This window comes from Peromyscus eremicus, chromosome 23 (assembly GCF_949786415.1).
Source record: "Peromyscus eremicus chromosome 23, PerEre_H2_v1, whole genome shotgun sequence".
Taxonomy (NCBI): Eukaryota; Metazoa; Chordata; class Mammalia; order Rodentia; family Cricetidae; genus Peromyscus; species Peromyscus eremicus.
In genome coordinates, this window is record NC_081438.1 from 30,176,998 (window position 1) to 30,194,615 (window position 17,618).

Consider the following 17,618-nt stretch of genomic DNA (forward strand, 5'->3'; position numbering starts at 1 on the left):
TCTATGTCAGTGATCCCTTAACCAGGCCAGAAAGTTCTGGAATTGGGAGATCCTGGGACAAATTTCCCTGTATAGCAAGGGATCATTTTGTTATTGTTGCTTTGTGTGTGCTTCTTTCCAGTGCTGAGATACCAGCATATACCATATGTCTGGCTTTTTACATGGATTCTGGGACTCAAACTCAGGTCCTCACACTTGTGCAGCAAGCACTTTTCCCACTGAACCCTCCCCCCAGCCCCCAAACGCCATTAGTGGATAATTGGATTCCAAATGACTTAATATTGTTTAAGGTCAAACGTTATGTTCAAAATGAAAAGTCTAGTGATCTTTGGATGAAGAGCAAAATGCTCCCATTTTTTCAACCCTCCTCAAATCCATGCCCTTTGCCTTGTGACCCTGTAGCATTCCACCAGCAGGTGCCACCAGTTTGAACCCACTGACTCCAGTCTGCCCACATGACTTACAATGGCCAATACAATGCAGCAGGAATGCGGGCCAGCCAGTCAGGAGGCTAGGCTTCAAGAGTGTGCACAGGTGCTGTCTGTCTTGGAATGCTGCTGTCTCCATAGCAACAAGCCCAGCTCTGGCTGGAGCATATAAAACCCTGGGACTGCAGTCACCAGCAGCTCACCCACAACAGAGGTGAACTCAACCAAGATATTGAGGTTCTGAGGTCTGGGGGTGCCCAAACTCATAAATGGGGGACATCTTTCAATCCACACAGTATCTTGTTTCCTGGCATTATATATATTAACAGATTCTTCTGGTAAGTTCCAGGTGCTGTGCTTGCTCTGGTGTGAGCAAGATCTAACCATGATCCCTAGCTTTCGCAGGGGCTTAGAGTCTGTCTGTGGAATTTTCCAAACCAGTGATTCTGGGTTCGTTACTTATATGCTGCTGTGACCAAATAACTGATGAAAACAGATAAAGAGAAGAGAGGTTTGTCTGGGCTCATGGTTTCAGGGGAGTTTGGGTCTGTTGTTGCAGGAAAGGCAGTGGGAATGGGGGTCTGGGGCTCCTCGCATCTCATAAGACAAGAAGCAAGGCTGAAACCAGAGGTCGGCATAAGCTACTGTCCAAGTCAGGGTTTCTGTTGTTGTGATGAAACACCATGACCAAAAAAGCAATTTGGGGAGGAAACGGTCTTTGGCTTACACTTCCATATTGCTGTTCATTATCAAAGGAAGTCAGGTTAGGAACTCAAACAGGGCAGGAACCTGGGGGCAGGAGCTGATGCGGAGGCCATGGAAGGGTGCTGCTTACCGGCTTACTCCTCATGGCTTGCTCACCTGCTTTCTTATAGAACCCAGGACCACCAGCCCAGGATGGCACTGCCCACCATGGGCTGGGCCCTCCCCCATTGGTCACTGATTATAAAATGCCTTACAGCTGGATCTCATGGAGGCATTTTCCCAGTTGAGGTTCCCTCCTTTCAGATAACTCTAGTTTGTATCAAGTTGACATAAGATGAGCCATCACAGCTACAAAGGCCCACCCCGTGTCCTACCAACTAGGACTTATGTCCACAAGGTTCAACAATCCCCCCAAACAGGCACCTGTGGGGGACCCAGTGTTCAAACCCATGAGCTCGTCAGGGACTATGCTGGGTGATCGTGTCAGCTTGATGAGACTTAGAATCACCATAGAGATGAACCTCTGAGACATCTGTGAGTGAGTTTCTAGATTAGGTAGACTGAGGTAAAAGACCCATCCTGCATGTGGACAGCATCATTCTGTGGTCTGGGGTCCTAGACTGAATAAAAAGGAGCAAGCAAGCTGAGCACCAGCATCCATCTCTCTCTGCTTCCTGACTGCAGATGCCATGTGACCAGCTGCCTCACGTTCCTGCTGCTATGGCTTCACCACCAGGACAGACTGTACCCTTGAACAGTGAGCAGTAAATCCCTCCTTTCTTCCTTAAATTGCTTCTGTCAGGTCTCTCTCTTGTCACAACAGCAAGAACAGCATCTAATATAGAGACATTTCACATTTAAACTGTAACCAGCCCCAAATTCAGGGCCAGTTACCCATGTGTGCATAAGACACATACATATCACTGTCTACAGCAGTGGTTCTCAACTTTCCTGATGCTGCGACCCTTTAATACAGTTCCTCATGTTGTGGTGACCCCCAACCATAAAATTATTTTGTTGCTACTTCACAACTGTGATTTTGCTACTGTTGTGAATCATAATGTAAATATCTGATATGTGACCCTTTGTAGGGGTCACGACCCACAGGTTGAGAACCATTGGTTTACAACCACACACTCTTTGACCTCCATGCTTATTATCTGCCTTGATTCAACAGGCCCAGAAGAAGCACAGAGAACAACATAGCATTCTCTTTGCACCTTAACTCTCAGTCACATAAACATTTGAGTTTTGCTGCCCTAGGCAACAGCTTGTTCCTTTTTAATTAACTTGCCTTTATTGATTTTCTACATTTATCACCAAACACCAACACACCTTCATGTGTGTCTATGAAGTCAGCACTTAGCCAGCATGGTGTTCTTGGCCATACCTAGTACTCCAGGCCACCGATGATGCTCCCTGCTGTGCATGCCCTTTTATTGTGGGGAGGCTCAGAATGTCTCAGTGGAGAATTAATATGTGTTTATTTCTGATTTCTAGGGTTGAGCATTAAACCAAGGGTCTTGTGCATGCTGAAGTGTGCACTGAGCCATGCCCCTATCCCCTCACTCGGGGATTCAAGGCAGGTGCTCTACCACTGAGCCACACCCCAACCTCTCACTGGGTGATTCTAGGCAGGTGCTCTACCACTGAGCCACACCCCAGCCCCTCACTGGGGGATCCTAGGCAGATGCTCTACCACTGAGCCACATCCCAGCCCCTCAGTGGGAGATTCTAGGCAGGTGCTCTATGACTGAGCCACACCCCAGCCCCTCACTGGGAGATTCTAGGCAGGTGCTTTACTGATGAACCATGCCTCTAGCCCCTCTCACTGGGGATTCTAATCAGACCTGAGAGCAGGTACTTTCACTCACTGAGCCGTCTCTCAGGTCCTATACCTTCTATTTTGGTGAAGGGTCTCTCACAACTTGGGGCTTGCCAATTTGACTCGAGTGACTAGCCAGGGATCCTCCTGACTTTGCCTCTCCAGCACTAGGATTCCAAGTGCATGCTTCTCCATGTGGCTCTTTATGTGGGTTTTGGGGAATTGAACTTGGGTTCTTATACTTGTGCAGCCAGCACTTTCCTTGATGAGCCATCTAACAGGCTGAATAAATCAACAGACTTTATGGGAAGTATACCTTCCTCCCATACTGCAGTGTGTTCCACACCCCAACCACTGTGCTTTATGTCTTACAGGACAGAACCACTGACTTCGCTAAAGCAGAGAGAGCCTGGCTACAGATGCTCTTAGCTGTCAGAACCCTGGATATAACATCAGATCTTCCTAGCACTTCCAGCCCACCTGTCAGACCTGCATATGGGAGGTATTGACATGTACTATACTGCATGTACCAATTTCTTAAAATACACCTGTGTGTGTGTGTGTCACATGCACACATATCTATATGCAACATGCATATGCATCTACACACCTATGTGTGCATGACCAAATTCTTGTTGATTCTGTGTCTGTGGAGAACACAGACAGACATCTCAAGTTCCTGGCCATAAACTCCCAATAGACTCAGACTGAGCCATGGAGATTCCAAACATACCATACACGGATGAGAATTTAGAGACTGTATCAGTTAGTTTTCACTGCTGCGACAAAATACCCAACAAAAGCAACTTAGTGAAGGACGGGCTCACTTTAACTCATGATTTGAGGGTACAGCCCATCATGGCAGGGAAGGCATGGCAGCAGGAGCTTAGACAGCTACTCACACTGCATCTGTACTCAAGAAGCAGAGAGCTGGATGCTGGTCCTCAGCTTGATTTTTCTCCCTTTTCATTAGTTCAAGACCTCAGCCCATAGAATGGTACTGCCCATATTCTGGGTGGGTCCTCAATGAAGTCAGTCTAAAAGCTCCCTCACAGACATACCCAGAGGTGTGTCCCCTAGGTGATTCTAGATCCTGTCAAGTTGACAGTCAATGCAAACCATTACAGAGATCCTCCCCATGTGCCAGTGCCCTGGCCAGTGGGGTGTCAACGGGGGCGACCCACCTGCTAGAGAGAATGAAAGGGATGGGGAGACATGAAAGAAGACAGCAAGACAGGGTTCTGATCAAGCTGCAAATTTTATTCTCCTCAGCAAGGCTTATATAGCATGGGAGGGGGAGAGGGCAGGAAGGAGGGAAAGGGTGCACGACGTGCCGTACGTGCAGGTGGAGGGAGACATGCAAGTCGTGAGGCTGCAGGGTGTTGTGCTAGGTGGTAAGGTCACTCACTGGTCAGGGCCCATTGTTCTGTTGCTATGCTACCTGACCTATCTGACCTGTTCTTTATCTTTGGGGGCATCTGGTTTAGGGCAGGGGCTTGTTCTCTGGCCTAACTAGTACTTTTCCATGGTCCATGTTTGGTCCCTGACATGCCAGGCTGCAGATCCAGATGCAGACTGGGGCAAGGCATGCAACACAGCCGTGTGTGGTGGGCCCAGTATGAGGAATGGGTAAGGATGGCTGCAAGCCAAGGGTTCAGCTAGAGCTGTCTTCAGAAGCCACAGCTATGTAAGGCACCCCCAGGAACAGCAGCCAATTCCTCATAGCTAGTTCAGGGGGCTGGGAGTTGCCAGGTGGGTCTCTACAACACATGTATCAGCGAAGACAATATTTGGGAGTTCCACTGGATTGGCATGTCCCAGGCTGGTCATCATGTAGCTTGAGTCTTATCCACATGATCCCTCAAACATCCTGGGCTTGGTCACCATATGGCATCTGGGGTCTGAAGAAGGCTCCTCTGTGATGCCAGGGTCCACCTTTGGGAGTCACACAGAATTACTTTTGCTGGTCAAAGCCAACCTCAGGTGCATCACGATTCAGGAAGGAAGAGTAACCAAAAGCAGAAATACCAGGTGGCATGGCTCACAGGGTGAGTGGCACTCTGTTAAATCTGTCCATGACAAAAGAAAGTTCCACTTTAAAGACATTGTTAATACACAATTAAACACCCCTGGTGAATTTGGTTTACAAACCGGAAATCTGGAGTAGAACTGTCTGTCTATGTGAAACCTCCTATGTCCTTAGGGTTCTCTTACTGATTCTCCTGAATTCAAAGCTAGCCCATCCACCCTAAAGTGTATCTCAGTGCTCTTTCTTTTTCATGGCTTAATAATATTTCCATTGTTTGGCTGTTCTAGAATATACCCATCCACACTTCCATTTGGTGGACATGCTGGTTGTTTTGAACATTGTGAATAGATTGATATGGATATTCAGGTACCATTGGTGTGAATACAGAGATTTTTTTTTTTTTAAGCCTTGCTCTCAGAAGCAGATCTTCAATGAAAATGTAGTTTCTTTGGTTCCCAAGCTAACACATATTCCTGGATCATGTTAGAACTAGATAGAGCCAAGAGATGTGTGAGGAGGTGGGCAGTCTGCCAGGTCCTGGCTGCATCTGAGGTGATTTTAACAATGAATCAGAACCAGAAAATTGCTCTGGTTGAATCCTTCCCAGATGTTCAGAAAACACAAGTAAAGCCACCTGGTGGGGTGGTTTCCAGAGGTGAAAATGAGTTTGATCTTATTCTTTCCTTTTAAAGGCAAATGCGTGTCCATATACTCATGCACACACATACTCGTGCATATACACACTCATGTACACACAACTCATGTACACACACTAATTCATGTCTATACATACTCATGTGTACACAATCGTGTGCATATACACACTCATGTGTTGTAGAATATTAGTTGAAGATGTGTTACAGTTGTTTATGCTGTGGAACATTTGTTTAATGATGCAAAGATGTATTTCATTCTTTTATGTTGTGTTTGTTTAACTTTATAAAGCTGTGTGACTTTGCCTGTCTAAAATACCTGATTGGTCTAATAAAGAGCTAAATGTCTGATAGCCTGGCAGAGAAAGGACAGGCAGGGCTGGCAGACAGAGAGAATAAATAGGAGGAAAAATCTGGGAAGAAGAGATTAAGGATCGAGAAAAGGAGAAGAAGATGCTGGGGGCCAGCCACACAGCCACACAGCCAGACATGGAATTTGAAGGAAAGAGAAAATATACAGAAATAGAAAAAGGTAAAAGCCCAGAGGCAAAAAATAGACGGGATAATTTAAGTTAAGAAAAGCTGTCTAGAAACAAGCCAAGCTAAAGCTGGCCATTTGTAAGAAAGGATAAGTCTCAATGTAATTATTTGGGAGCTGGATGGTGGGCCCCTCAAAGAGTAAAGAGCAAAAAAAAACCCAAAACACTCATGTATTCACAACTCACATGCACACAATTCATGTGCACACACATGCACACACACACACTAATTCATGTAAACATACTCATATGCATATACTCACTCATACACAAGCAGGCATGTGTGCACACTCACACACTCATGTTCACACACTTTCAGTCATGCCTACACACACACTCATGAGGACATACACATTTATGTGCACACACAGTCATTTATACACACACACACACACACACACACACACACACACACACACACAATCATTGCTGAGCCCAGAAACAGTACCATCATTTTCAATACTAAGAAGGGTTCCCCCAAGCCCTCCCAGGATGGTGCTTTTTGTTTTTGTTTATTTGTTGTTTTCTGTGTGTGTTTGCAGGTACATGCATGCCATAGCATGAGTGTGGAGATTAGAGGACACCCTTGGGTGTCAGTTCTTGCCTTCTGCCTTGTTTGAAACAAGGACCTTCTTTCGTTCTTTGCTGTTGTGTCTGCTACGCTAGGTAGCCTGGGGGCTTCTGGATCCTCCTTTCTCTGCCTCCCACCTCACCACGGAAACACTGGGATTACAGATGTATGCTACCCACAGGCTTTACATGGCTTCTGGGGGATTTGAACTCAGGTCTCCACAATTATGCAGCAAATGCTTTACCCACTGAGCTATCTGCCCAGCTTTGTTTCATCTTTCCAAGTCCAAGAGAGCTCCTACCAGAAATGGCAGCATCTGAGCAAACATGAAGATGTGGTCAGAACAAAGACTACCCCAACATCCCTAGCCTTGCCCTTCTGCTTTCCTGGGTCTGCAGAACTGTCACTGTTGCTGTATTTTGATAGAAACATTGCCATCCCCCAAGGGCTCTGGAGGTCTGGAGCTTTGAGTTACAACCCGGGATCTCAATAGATGTTGGCTGTTATGCAAAATTAATTATCTTGGTCATTTGAATGTTTTCCCCAAAACATAATATAATCTCATTACAGACTACTCCATACCAGAGTGAATCAGGAGCCAAATTCCATTTAGGAAATTGAAGGTAATTTAGAGTTATATGATTTGAAGGAGGAAAAAAAAGGAAGAAACTCCTTTCTTTCTTTCTTTGCTAAATGCTAATTTGGTCCGACTCCATAATGTAAAAGTGACTTTCATTTGCTTGGGAATTGCTGTAAGCGTGGGGGGCAGTGAAGGCTCAGTTTTAAATGTTTGAGTAAGTTCTCTAGGCATCTTTGTGAAGAAATCCTGAGGTACAGCAGCAAAGGACAAAATTCCAATGGACTTCCATAAGACAGAATTTATCCACTGGTGGTCCATAGGAAATGTAGCCCTTGGAACCATAGACAGTGAGGATCCCAGAGAAGAGACTTGGAGCAGAGAGAGAGGGGCCAGTCTGCTGGGCAGTTTGAACATGCACAATGTGTGTAAGTCAGCTCAGCTGCTGCAAAAAGAAGGGTATGTATTTGTTGTAGAATATTATTTTAAGATATGTTACATTTGTTTACACTGTGGAACACTTGTTTAATGATGCAAAGATGTGCTGCATTCTTTTATGTTGCATTTGTTTAACTCTGTGAAGCTAGGATATCTTGCCTGTCTAAACACCTGATGGTCTAATAAAGAGCTGAACTGCCAAGAGGGAGGGAGGAGAAAAGATAGGTGGGGCTGGCAGGCAGAGAGAATAAATAGAAGTAGAAATCTGGGAGGAGAAGAAGAAAGAGCAAGAGAACAAGGAGAGGAGGATGCTAGGGGCCAGCCACCCAGCCACCCAGCCACACAGTCAGCCATGGAGTAAGAGTGAAAGTAAGATATACAGAAGTAAGAGAAAGGCAAAAGCCCAGAGACAAAAGATAGACAGGATAATTTAAGGAAAGCTGGCTAGGAACAAGCCAAGCTAAGTCTGGGCATTTATAATTAAGAATAAGTCTCCATGTGTGATTTATTTGGGAACTGGGTGGCAGACCCCCTAAAAGAGTAAAAAACAACCAACAACATGTATTTGTCCGCTCAGCTGCTGTAACGAAAGTGTATATATTCCTTCAGCTGTTGTAGCAAAAGGGTATATATTAGCTCAGTTGCTACTATAAAGAGGTGTGTATTAGCTAGCTTAGCTGCTGTAACAAGAGAGTGTGTGTTATTACTCTGTTATAAAAAAAAAGGAGGGATGAACACTAGTCTAGTTGCAGTAACAAATGATGTGCATTCATCAGCTGAGAGCTGTAACAAAATGGCATATATTAGGTCAGCTCTTATAACAAAAGTATATTAGTCAGCTCAGCTGCTGAACAAAATTCCCTCAGCTGGGTGATTTACATTAGAAACCCATTTTCTCACACTTTGAGATGCTGAAAGCTGGAAGTTAGAATATCAGCACGTTGGTAGCTCCTGAGGCCTCAACCTTGGCTGGTAGATGTCTCCTCACATATGGTCCTCTCTCCTCCCTGCTGGTGTTCTGGTCTTCTCTCTTCTGCACCATCATTATAAAATTACATGCATTCAGATTGGATGCAGGTCTACCTCAATAACCTCATTCCACCTTAACTACGTCTTTCAAGGTCCTCTTTTCAGATATGGCTGCATGGTGAGGCAGCAGAAGGTAGGGTTTCAATATATGGATTTGGGGGAACACAATTCTCCCTTAACCACTATGGAGCCAAGTGCCTCAGTCTAGGCCCATCATGTCAAACTGAGATGCCAACATCCTTATCTGGTCTTCCCGATCCCTCCTTCATCTTTCTAGAGCTTTCTACACATCATGGCCAGAATAACAGCTGTCCCTTCCTCCTCCCCTACCTCCCTCTCCTTCTGCCTTTCTTTTTCCTTCTTTTCTCCCTCCCTTCTCCCCTCACTTCCTCTTTTCTTTCTGTCTGTCAACCTTCAGTATTGGAGATGGAAGCCAGTATTTCTAACATGCCAGGCAAGCATTCCACCGCTGAGTCACACCCTCAGCCCCTCACCGCAGTCAGACTCTGGGCAAGTGTTCTATTGCTGAGCTATACCCCAACCCATATTTCACATTTTATTTTGAGATAGGATCTTACTAAGTTGCCCAAGCTGAACTTGAACTCCCTCTGTAGCCCAGGCTAGCCTTGAACTTGTAATCCTTCTCTCTGAACCTTCTGAGTAGCTAAGGTCACAGGCCTGTGCCATGGACTTAAAGCCTCCATCAGAAAATATCTCTCTGAGCTCCTGGTGGATTCCATGGGGTTCTGGGCAGATGTCAAACCCTCACCTGAACTCCCTATTCTTCTCGAGGTGAACAGCTCACGTTCCCAGCCATGATGTCCTGCCTCACCGTGGACATAGACGCAATGTAAGCAAGGGATCATGGTCTGAGGCCACTGAAACAGTGAGCCATGATAAATCCTTCCTCAGGTGCATGCCTTCAGCCATTTATTTGATGTCCACTATTTTGAGGTGTTCCGTGTAGTGCAGCAGGCAGAGGGAGGTAGGGGATTCCCTGAGGAAGCAGCCTTGTAATGGAGACTCCAAAGGTGAGAAGACATCAATCAGCCAGACAATGAAGTAGTTCCGAGACAAAACAGAAATCGAAGATATTCCACCACATGGCACAGAACAGTGAGGATGCTGAAGGCAGCCCCCAGAAACCAGAAGAGGCAAGGAATGGTATTCAGTTTCCTTTCTGTTGCTGTGATAAAAACACTCCAACCCAAAGCAACTTAAGGCAGGAAAGGGTTTACTTGGCTTATACTGCTAGGTCATGGTCCATTATTTAAAGAAGTCAGGGCAGGAACTCAAGCAAATCATGGAGGACGCTGCTTGCTGGCTCCCTCAGGCTCATGATAGCTGCTTTTCTTAGATAGCCCAGGACCACATACTTAAGAATGGTGCCACCTGGGGTGGGCTGGGCCCTCCTACATCAATTAATAACCAAAACAATCCCTCACAGACATGTCCATGGGCCAAATCTGATCTGGGAAATCCCTCAGTGGAGACTCAGTTTTCTCTACTCTTATGCAGTTTAGGGCCCAAAACTAGGGAATGGTGCTACCCACAGTGGGCTGGGTCCTTCTATCAATTAACATAATCAAGACAATCTCCCACAGACATGCTGAGAGGCCAATCTAACCTAGACAACCCTTCTTCAAGACTCTCTCCCCAGGTGGTTCCAAGTTATGTTAAGTTGATAATTAAAACTGACCATTGTAGCCTGGTAAACACACTGTAGCCTGGTAAACCATCTAGTATAGAAGGAAAACCAGTGTTCTGCTAAGTGTAACAGTGTATCTCTCTTTTTGTGGACTATGGTGGATTTCTCTCTGGGGCAGAGGATTTGTTTCCTGGGCAGTTGCTGGTTGCCACAAAGTGAAGAGTGGTCTCTCACTGTTCTGAGGGCTAGAAGTCTAAGACAAAAGCCTTGGCAGGGTGGATTCCCTGGTCCTGCGGGGCAGTCAGCTTCACCACACTCTGAAGCTCTGGTACTTCCAAGAAATTCTTGGCACTTGTTGTGTGGTATGGAGACATGTCTCTCTGGCCTGTGCCTTGCCTGTGCTTCTCTGTGTTGGCCTCTTTTCTTTTAAGAAGGCACAACAGTTATTTTCCCTTTTCTCATGACAAAACACCAGAGAAGAAGCGGCGTTGAAGACAGAAGGTCTCCTCTCAGCTTATGGTCCCTCTTGGCTGCACACACATAAAGCTGCTCGTCAATTGCAACCACAGTCAGAAAGCAAAGATCAAGCCGGGCAGTGGTGGCACACGCCTTTAATCCCAGCACTCAGGAGGCAGAGGCAGGTGGATCTCTGTGAGTTCGAGGCCAGCCTGGTCTACAGAGCGAGTTCAGGGCAGCCAGGGCTACACAGAGAAACCCTGTCTCAGAAAACCAAAAAAAGAACAAAGAAGAAAGAACACAAAGAACAGTGAATGATGGTACCCAGCAGCCTTCCTCCTTTTCACTCAGTCTGGATCCCAGCCCATGGAGTGGTGCTGCCCACAGTGAGGGCATGTCTTCCCTCCTCAGTTTTCCCAGTCTAGAAATCCCCTAAGTGACATGCCCAGAGGCTTGTCTCCTAGGTACAGCTAGATCCTGTCAAGCTACCAATCAATGCTAACCATCATTGGGCATGGTAGTGCACACCTTTGATCCTAGCATGCAGGAGGCAGAGATAGGCAGACCTGTGAGTTCAAGACTAGCCTGGTCTAGACAGAGAGTTCCAGGCCAGCCAGAACTTCATAGTGAGACCCTGTCTCAAAACAGCAACTAGCAAACATACTTATTACTGGATCTGCAGCGGGTCTCCCCCTAAATCCAAGACGATGTCATCTCAAGATGCTCACCCTGGCAGCAGCTACTAAATCCCTGTTTCTAGGTGAGCTTCCTGTAGTAGTTACTTCTCTATCACTGTGACGAAATGCCTGGCAGAAACAACTTTAAAAGAACATTTATTTGAGCTCAGGGCTTCAGAGGGGTTTCAGCCCATCTTGAAAGGCTGACATGGAGGCAGTGTGAGCATGACATGGACATGCTGTTCAGGTCACAGTGAACCAGGAAGGACAGAGAAGTCTCCATAGCCAGGCTGTAACTTCAAATGTCTGCCCCTAGAAAACTACCACTCAGACCTTCTAAAAGGGCTATAGCCTTCAGAAAGGTGCCAACTGCTGGGAACAAGGCCTCAGATTCCAACCTTAACAGTCACGTTTTGAGGTCCCAGTGAACACAGATTTGGGAAAGGATTCTATTTAGCTGTCTACCAATTCCCTCACCTCCTTCTTATCACATGTACATATGTGTACATATTCATGTGTGGGAATATTGCACATTCAGTGAGCTCCAGAGATCCTCCTGTCTCTACTCCCCAACACCAGGGTTCTAGGCATGTGCTGCCACGCTCCACTTTTTCCAGTGGATACTAGGGACCTGAACTCAGTCCTCATGTATGTACGGCAAGTGCTTTACCAACCAAGCCATTTCCCAGCCCCAGGTTTCCTCATGTTATAATGCCCAAGGCCACGTAGCTGGGGGTGGAAGGTGGGCTCTTCAGCCTTTCCCCTCCCTGCTGTGTGTTACAGGGATCTGCGAGGGCTCAGGGTTGACCAGGTACACGCTGGACTCCATGAATATTCCCTGCTTATCTGAACTGCATGTTCCAAGATGCCACCAACACAAATTACCTCTCTCTCTCTCTCTCTCTCTCTCTCTCTCTCTCTCTCTCTCTCTCCATCTCCCTCCCCCCCTCCAGGATCTCATGACCTAGAAATCTGGGAGAAGGATGTGACGCCCCGAGTGAACTGTCTGCAGCTCCCACTCCCGTCTACCGCTGCTGTCTTTGATGTCAACGACAGCATCGGCCCCTAGTCTCCCTCCTGTCTCCTCTCCTTCTCACCTGCTCCTCAGTTTCAAGCACTCTCTAGCACCTTTCGTCCTTAATGGCCTGTCTTCCCAAAGCTTATTTCTGGAAACAGAGAAGAAGAGACAGAGTTCAACTTGATCCCAATAAATCTCAGCCAAGGAAACTGGGTCTTTTTTTCCTTCTTTTCAGTTTCTTTGCTGTCTAGAAGGCTCTCCTGGGTCCTGTGGGTCATTAATTTGTTGGCTTTGGGAAAAGCATTTATGCAGAACTATTAAGCACCCTGAAGGTGGAGGAATAATAGGATGCTTCATGAGTGTGACCTCTGACCCCAAGGGCCCATCACCCATTATGAGGCTGCTCTGGTTTTATTCTGTTGCTGTGACAAACACCACTACTGAAAGCAGCTTGGGAGGAAGAAAGGGTTTATTTCAGCTTACAGGTCATAGTCCTTCATTGAGGGAAGTCAAGACAGGAATTCCAGCAGGAACTTGAAACAGAAACCATGGAAGGATGCTGCTTCCTGTCTTGTCCACGGTCTCATTTTTCTTACACAGCCCAGGACTGTTTGCCCAGGGAATGTTACTGCCCACAGTGGACTGGGCCTTCCCACGTTAATTTGCAACCAAGATGATCCCCCTCAGATAGATCTGATCTGAGCAATCCCTCCATGAGACGCCCATCTCGGGTGTCTCTAGGCTGTGTCAAGTTGACAGTTATCACTAGGTCAGGGGGTTTGGAGTCCTGTTTCAGTGTACTCTGGTTTGAAACCTCTGAATCAAGACTTTACACCTTTCTTCTCTCTTTTGAACAGATAGTGGAAGCTGCAGAGATGGCTCTGTGGTCAAATGCTTGCCTTGCAAGTGTGAGGACCTGAGTTTGGATCCCAAGAATCCAGTCAAGTTGTACGCCTGTAATGCCAGTACAGGGGAGATGGGACGTGAAGACAGGTGGCTTCCCATCTGGAAGTCTACGGGCTAGTTAACCTTGCCTACTTGATGAAGTTTCAGGACGGTGAAAAACCCTGTCTCAAACAAAAGTGGACAGTTACTTGTTTGAGTTTCATTTTTGTGGCTGTGACTAAATACCCTGACTAATAGTAACTTGGGGGAGAAAGGGTTTGTTTCAGCCTACACTTCCAGGGTATTGCCCATCACTGTGGGAAACTCAAACAGCTCTTCACATCACATCCGTAGTCGAGAGTGGAGGGAAATGAATGTATGTTTGCTCGCTCACTTGTTTGCTTGAGTTCACCTCATTTTCTCTACTCATACATTTCAGAATCCCCTGCTTAGGGAATAGTGTTACCCACAGTGGGCTGGATCTTTTCACATCAATTAACTTAATGAAGACAATCCCTGACAGACACGCCCTTAGTCCAACCCAATGTAGATAATCCCTCATTAAGATTCTACTCCCAGCTGATTCTACTGTGTGTCACATTGACACTTGGAGTCAACCATCACAGCTCCTTAAGGTTGTCCTCTGATTTCCATATCCAAACACCTGCACGTATTCACTCACATCCATGCATGCATATATGAGTATCCAAGCACACACGTGTGTACCCAGCAGAAAATAAGACAGAAAAGAATTCTAAACACTCTGAGCAGAAGCCATCTGAATCTCAGAACAGGAAGAGCAACTATCCTGGGATGTATAGTTGTTGTGTACTTACAGACCCTCTTCTGGTCAGAGAGTTGCCTTTTGTTCCACACCATGCTCACATGACAAGTGGGAAGCCGTTTGTTTTCAATAACACTCTGCAACCTCACACTGCAGCACAGATGACATGGGCACACAGTGGAAGAGCAAAGGCCTGGGGAAACGGGAGCTGGGGCTTTGCTTGTGTGTAGTATCTGTGCTTTGTTCTATGGAATTTGCCTCCTCTTGGGACTTGGGATATGGAGCAGGAAGAGAAACTTGAGAAGCTCCGAGGAAGGTGACAGGCAGAGCTTGTGTGAGCTTTGGATTGCTGTGACCAAAACTCTAGATTGAAATAGCCTGAAGAAAATGACTTCCTTTGGCTCGCTGCCTCAACACTTCAGTCCAACACAGTGGAGAGGACGTGGCAGAGTGGCTCAGTCCACAATGGCGGGAGTGCTCACTGGGTAGCAGATCAAGGGACAGAGAGAGTCTGGGTTACATTCACTTTTCCTGGGGAGACATCTAGTCACCACCCAGATGGGCACCAAGGACAGACCAAAGTACTGTTTCATCCGGGTCCAACTTGAGGGATTGATGAGTTTATTGGACTCGCTTACAGTGATGAGTGAGGGGTTCCTTACAGGAGTGTGAGTGACCCCAAAACATTGCCACAAAGTCCCACCTCATCATTGATAGCTACTAAATGGAAGCTGCATCACAGAAGCTCCCATTCAGTCAAGCTTCCACTTCCTGTAAATGCTAGCATCTCCCAAGATCCCTTGCAGCAGAAGGAGGAAATCTCAGGTAGGAATGTACTGACCCTCCTTTCATCCACCCCATAGAGAATGTCAATGGCTATATTACCATTACCATAGACATGGGTAGCACTGATATTTACTGCTCTGGTTGCCATGGCTACCGGGGGCAAAGCCCTAGATGAAAACCAGTGAAGGATACAACCTTCAAAGGCCAACCTCAACCTCACAGTCTTCAAAACAGCTCCACTGTCATGGGAACAAGCTCTCAAAACATAGGCCTATAAGGGGCATATCAGACTCAAACTTCAAGAGGACTTAAAAACAGCCAGTCCAGGGTCTGATAAGTTTCCTGGTGAATCAGGGAATGAGGCAGACACAACCATAATTACCTTCACCAAGTTCCTTGTGGCTTCCCTGACAAGGGTCTGTGTGTCTGTGCCTAAGGAACAATCAAGAAAGACACGGGATGTGAAGCTGGGGTTTGGTGGCACACTCCTTTAATCCCAGCTCTTGGAAAGCAGAGGCAGGTAGATCTTTGTGAGTTTGAGGCCAGCCTGGTCTACATAGTGAGTTCCAGGACAACCAGGCTACATTGAGCAGCCTTGTCTCAAAAACAAAACAGAACAAAAACTACCACCCAAATAACACCCGTGACAAAAAAGATGGTATATGAACACCCCAGCTCCTGTGCAGGTTTATCGGTGATGACTGAAGAGGGCGGACCCCAAAACTCAGTCTCTCCAGGCAGAAGATACTTAAGGGCCAGTGAGATGGCTTGGCAAGTAAGGACACTTGCCAACAAGCCTAAGGACCCAAGTTTGAGCCCTGGGAGCCACCTATGGAAAGAGAGAAACAATTTACTAAAGTTGTCCTCTGACCTCCATTTGCACACACATATGCACCACTATCACCCCACACAAATAAACAAATAAATGAATAAATGTTATTCTTTTAATTCAAGGAAATATTTTAAAGAAGGGGTTCCAATTTTTAAAGGAAGTAAAGAAAAAAAGGAAGGCAGGAAGGAAAAAGAGAGGAAGGAAGACCTCTCCTGATTCCTTCTGTAATGCATCCCTTTACATTTCCTTCTGTCCTTATGTGTGGGACCCAGAAGCAGACCCTGACCCAAAGATCTGGGGGGCAAGGACTGGAGCTAGCTCATTTGGAATGGTGATTGCCACATAAGCATGAGGACCTGAGTTTGACCAGCAGAGCCCACATAGAAGTCCGGCATTGGGAAGCTTGCTTGTAATCCCAAAGCTGGGGGAGATGGAAACAGGAAGAGCCCTTGGGCTCACTGGCTAGCCAGCCTCATCCAGTCAGTAAGCTCTGGAGTCAGTGAGGGACCCTGTCTCAAACAACAAGGTGGAGAGCAATTGACGAAGACACCTGATACCAATCTTTGTCCTCTACACACATGCACACACTCACGAAATTAATATCTTCAGCCTACACACACACACACACACACACACACACACACACACACACACACACACCAAAGACCAGGGGGCAAGTTGTACCATAAGAGGTGGTCCCAGTAATCCCCAGTTTAGGAGAGTGACAATGTAAACCAGGAAAGGGAATGAAATGGGTAAAGCTTGTTTGGGGTTCCCTAGAGAAATAGAACAAATGGATTATAGACATATCTGAATATATATAGAGATGTATAGATAGATAATATATAATAGAACAAATCCCATAATATAATGTAATGTAATATAATATAATATAATATAATATAATATAATATAATATAATATAATATAATATAATATAATATAATATAAAAAGGGGAATTATTAGATTGGCTGACACGACTGGAAGCTGGCCAGTCGACACCTCTGCCCCCACTGAACGACAAAGAGCCCAAGATTTGCTCAATTCAAGAAGTCAGAAGCCTCAAAACAAAGCTGGCCCATGATGCAGCCCTACTCCAAGACTGAAGACCTGGGACTCCCTGACACGTCACTGATGTTGAGTCCACGGTCAAAGGCTAAGAAGCGGGAGCTGATGTCCACGCTGATGGTAGCAGCCGTAAAGGACTCCCACAGTGGAGCTGGCATGGGCTGGCTGATTTCCTGTTCTGCTGCCTTTTATTCCATCTGGGTCCCCAGCATATTGGAGTGATGTCACAGTCAGTCTTGCTCCACATGTCAATTATTTCTGTAAACACTCCCACACACCCTCCCAGAGCTGTACCCTACCTCCAAGATACCCCTCAATTCAGTCAAACTGACTACCCAGATTCACTGTCAAAGGCCTGAGATGGCTCAGTGGGTGAAGTACTTACCACGAAAGTACTGAGTTCTCTTCCCCAGTACCCAGGTAGAAAGTCAGGCACGGTGTGCATACCTGCAATCCCAGAGCAAGGGGAGGTGGAGATAGACTGTATTGGTTACTCTTCTGTTGCTATGAGGAAACACCACGGGCAAGGCAACTTACAGAAGGGTTTATTTTGGCTTATGGTTCCAGAGGGTTAGATGATGGGGACAGCATGGAGGCAGGCGGCAGGCTTGGTGGCAGGAACAAGAAGCTAAGAGTTAGTATCTTGATCTGCAAGCATGAGCAGAGTGA

The 17,618-nt window shown here is 46.3% G+C and overlaps 1 long non-coding RNA gene across 1 annotated transcript; it reads left to right on the forward strand.

Moving 5' to 3' along the window:
• Nucleotides 1–3,338: 3,338 nt before the first annotated feature.
• On the forward strand, nucleotides 3,339–7,374 carry LOC131897858 (uncharacterized). Its single transcript, XR_009375815.1, has 3 exons — nucleotides 3,339–3,460; nucleotides 5,995–6,172; nucleotides 7,321–7,374. It is a non-coding gene; the product is annotated as an uncharacterized LOC131897858 (long non-coding RNA).
• The last annotated feature ends 10,244 nt before the right edge of the window (nucleotides 7,375–17,618 follow it).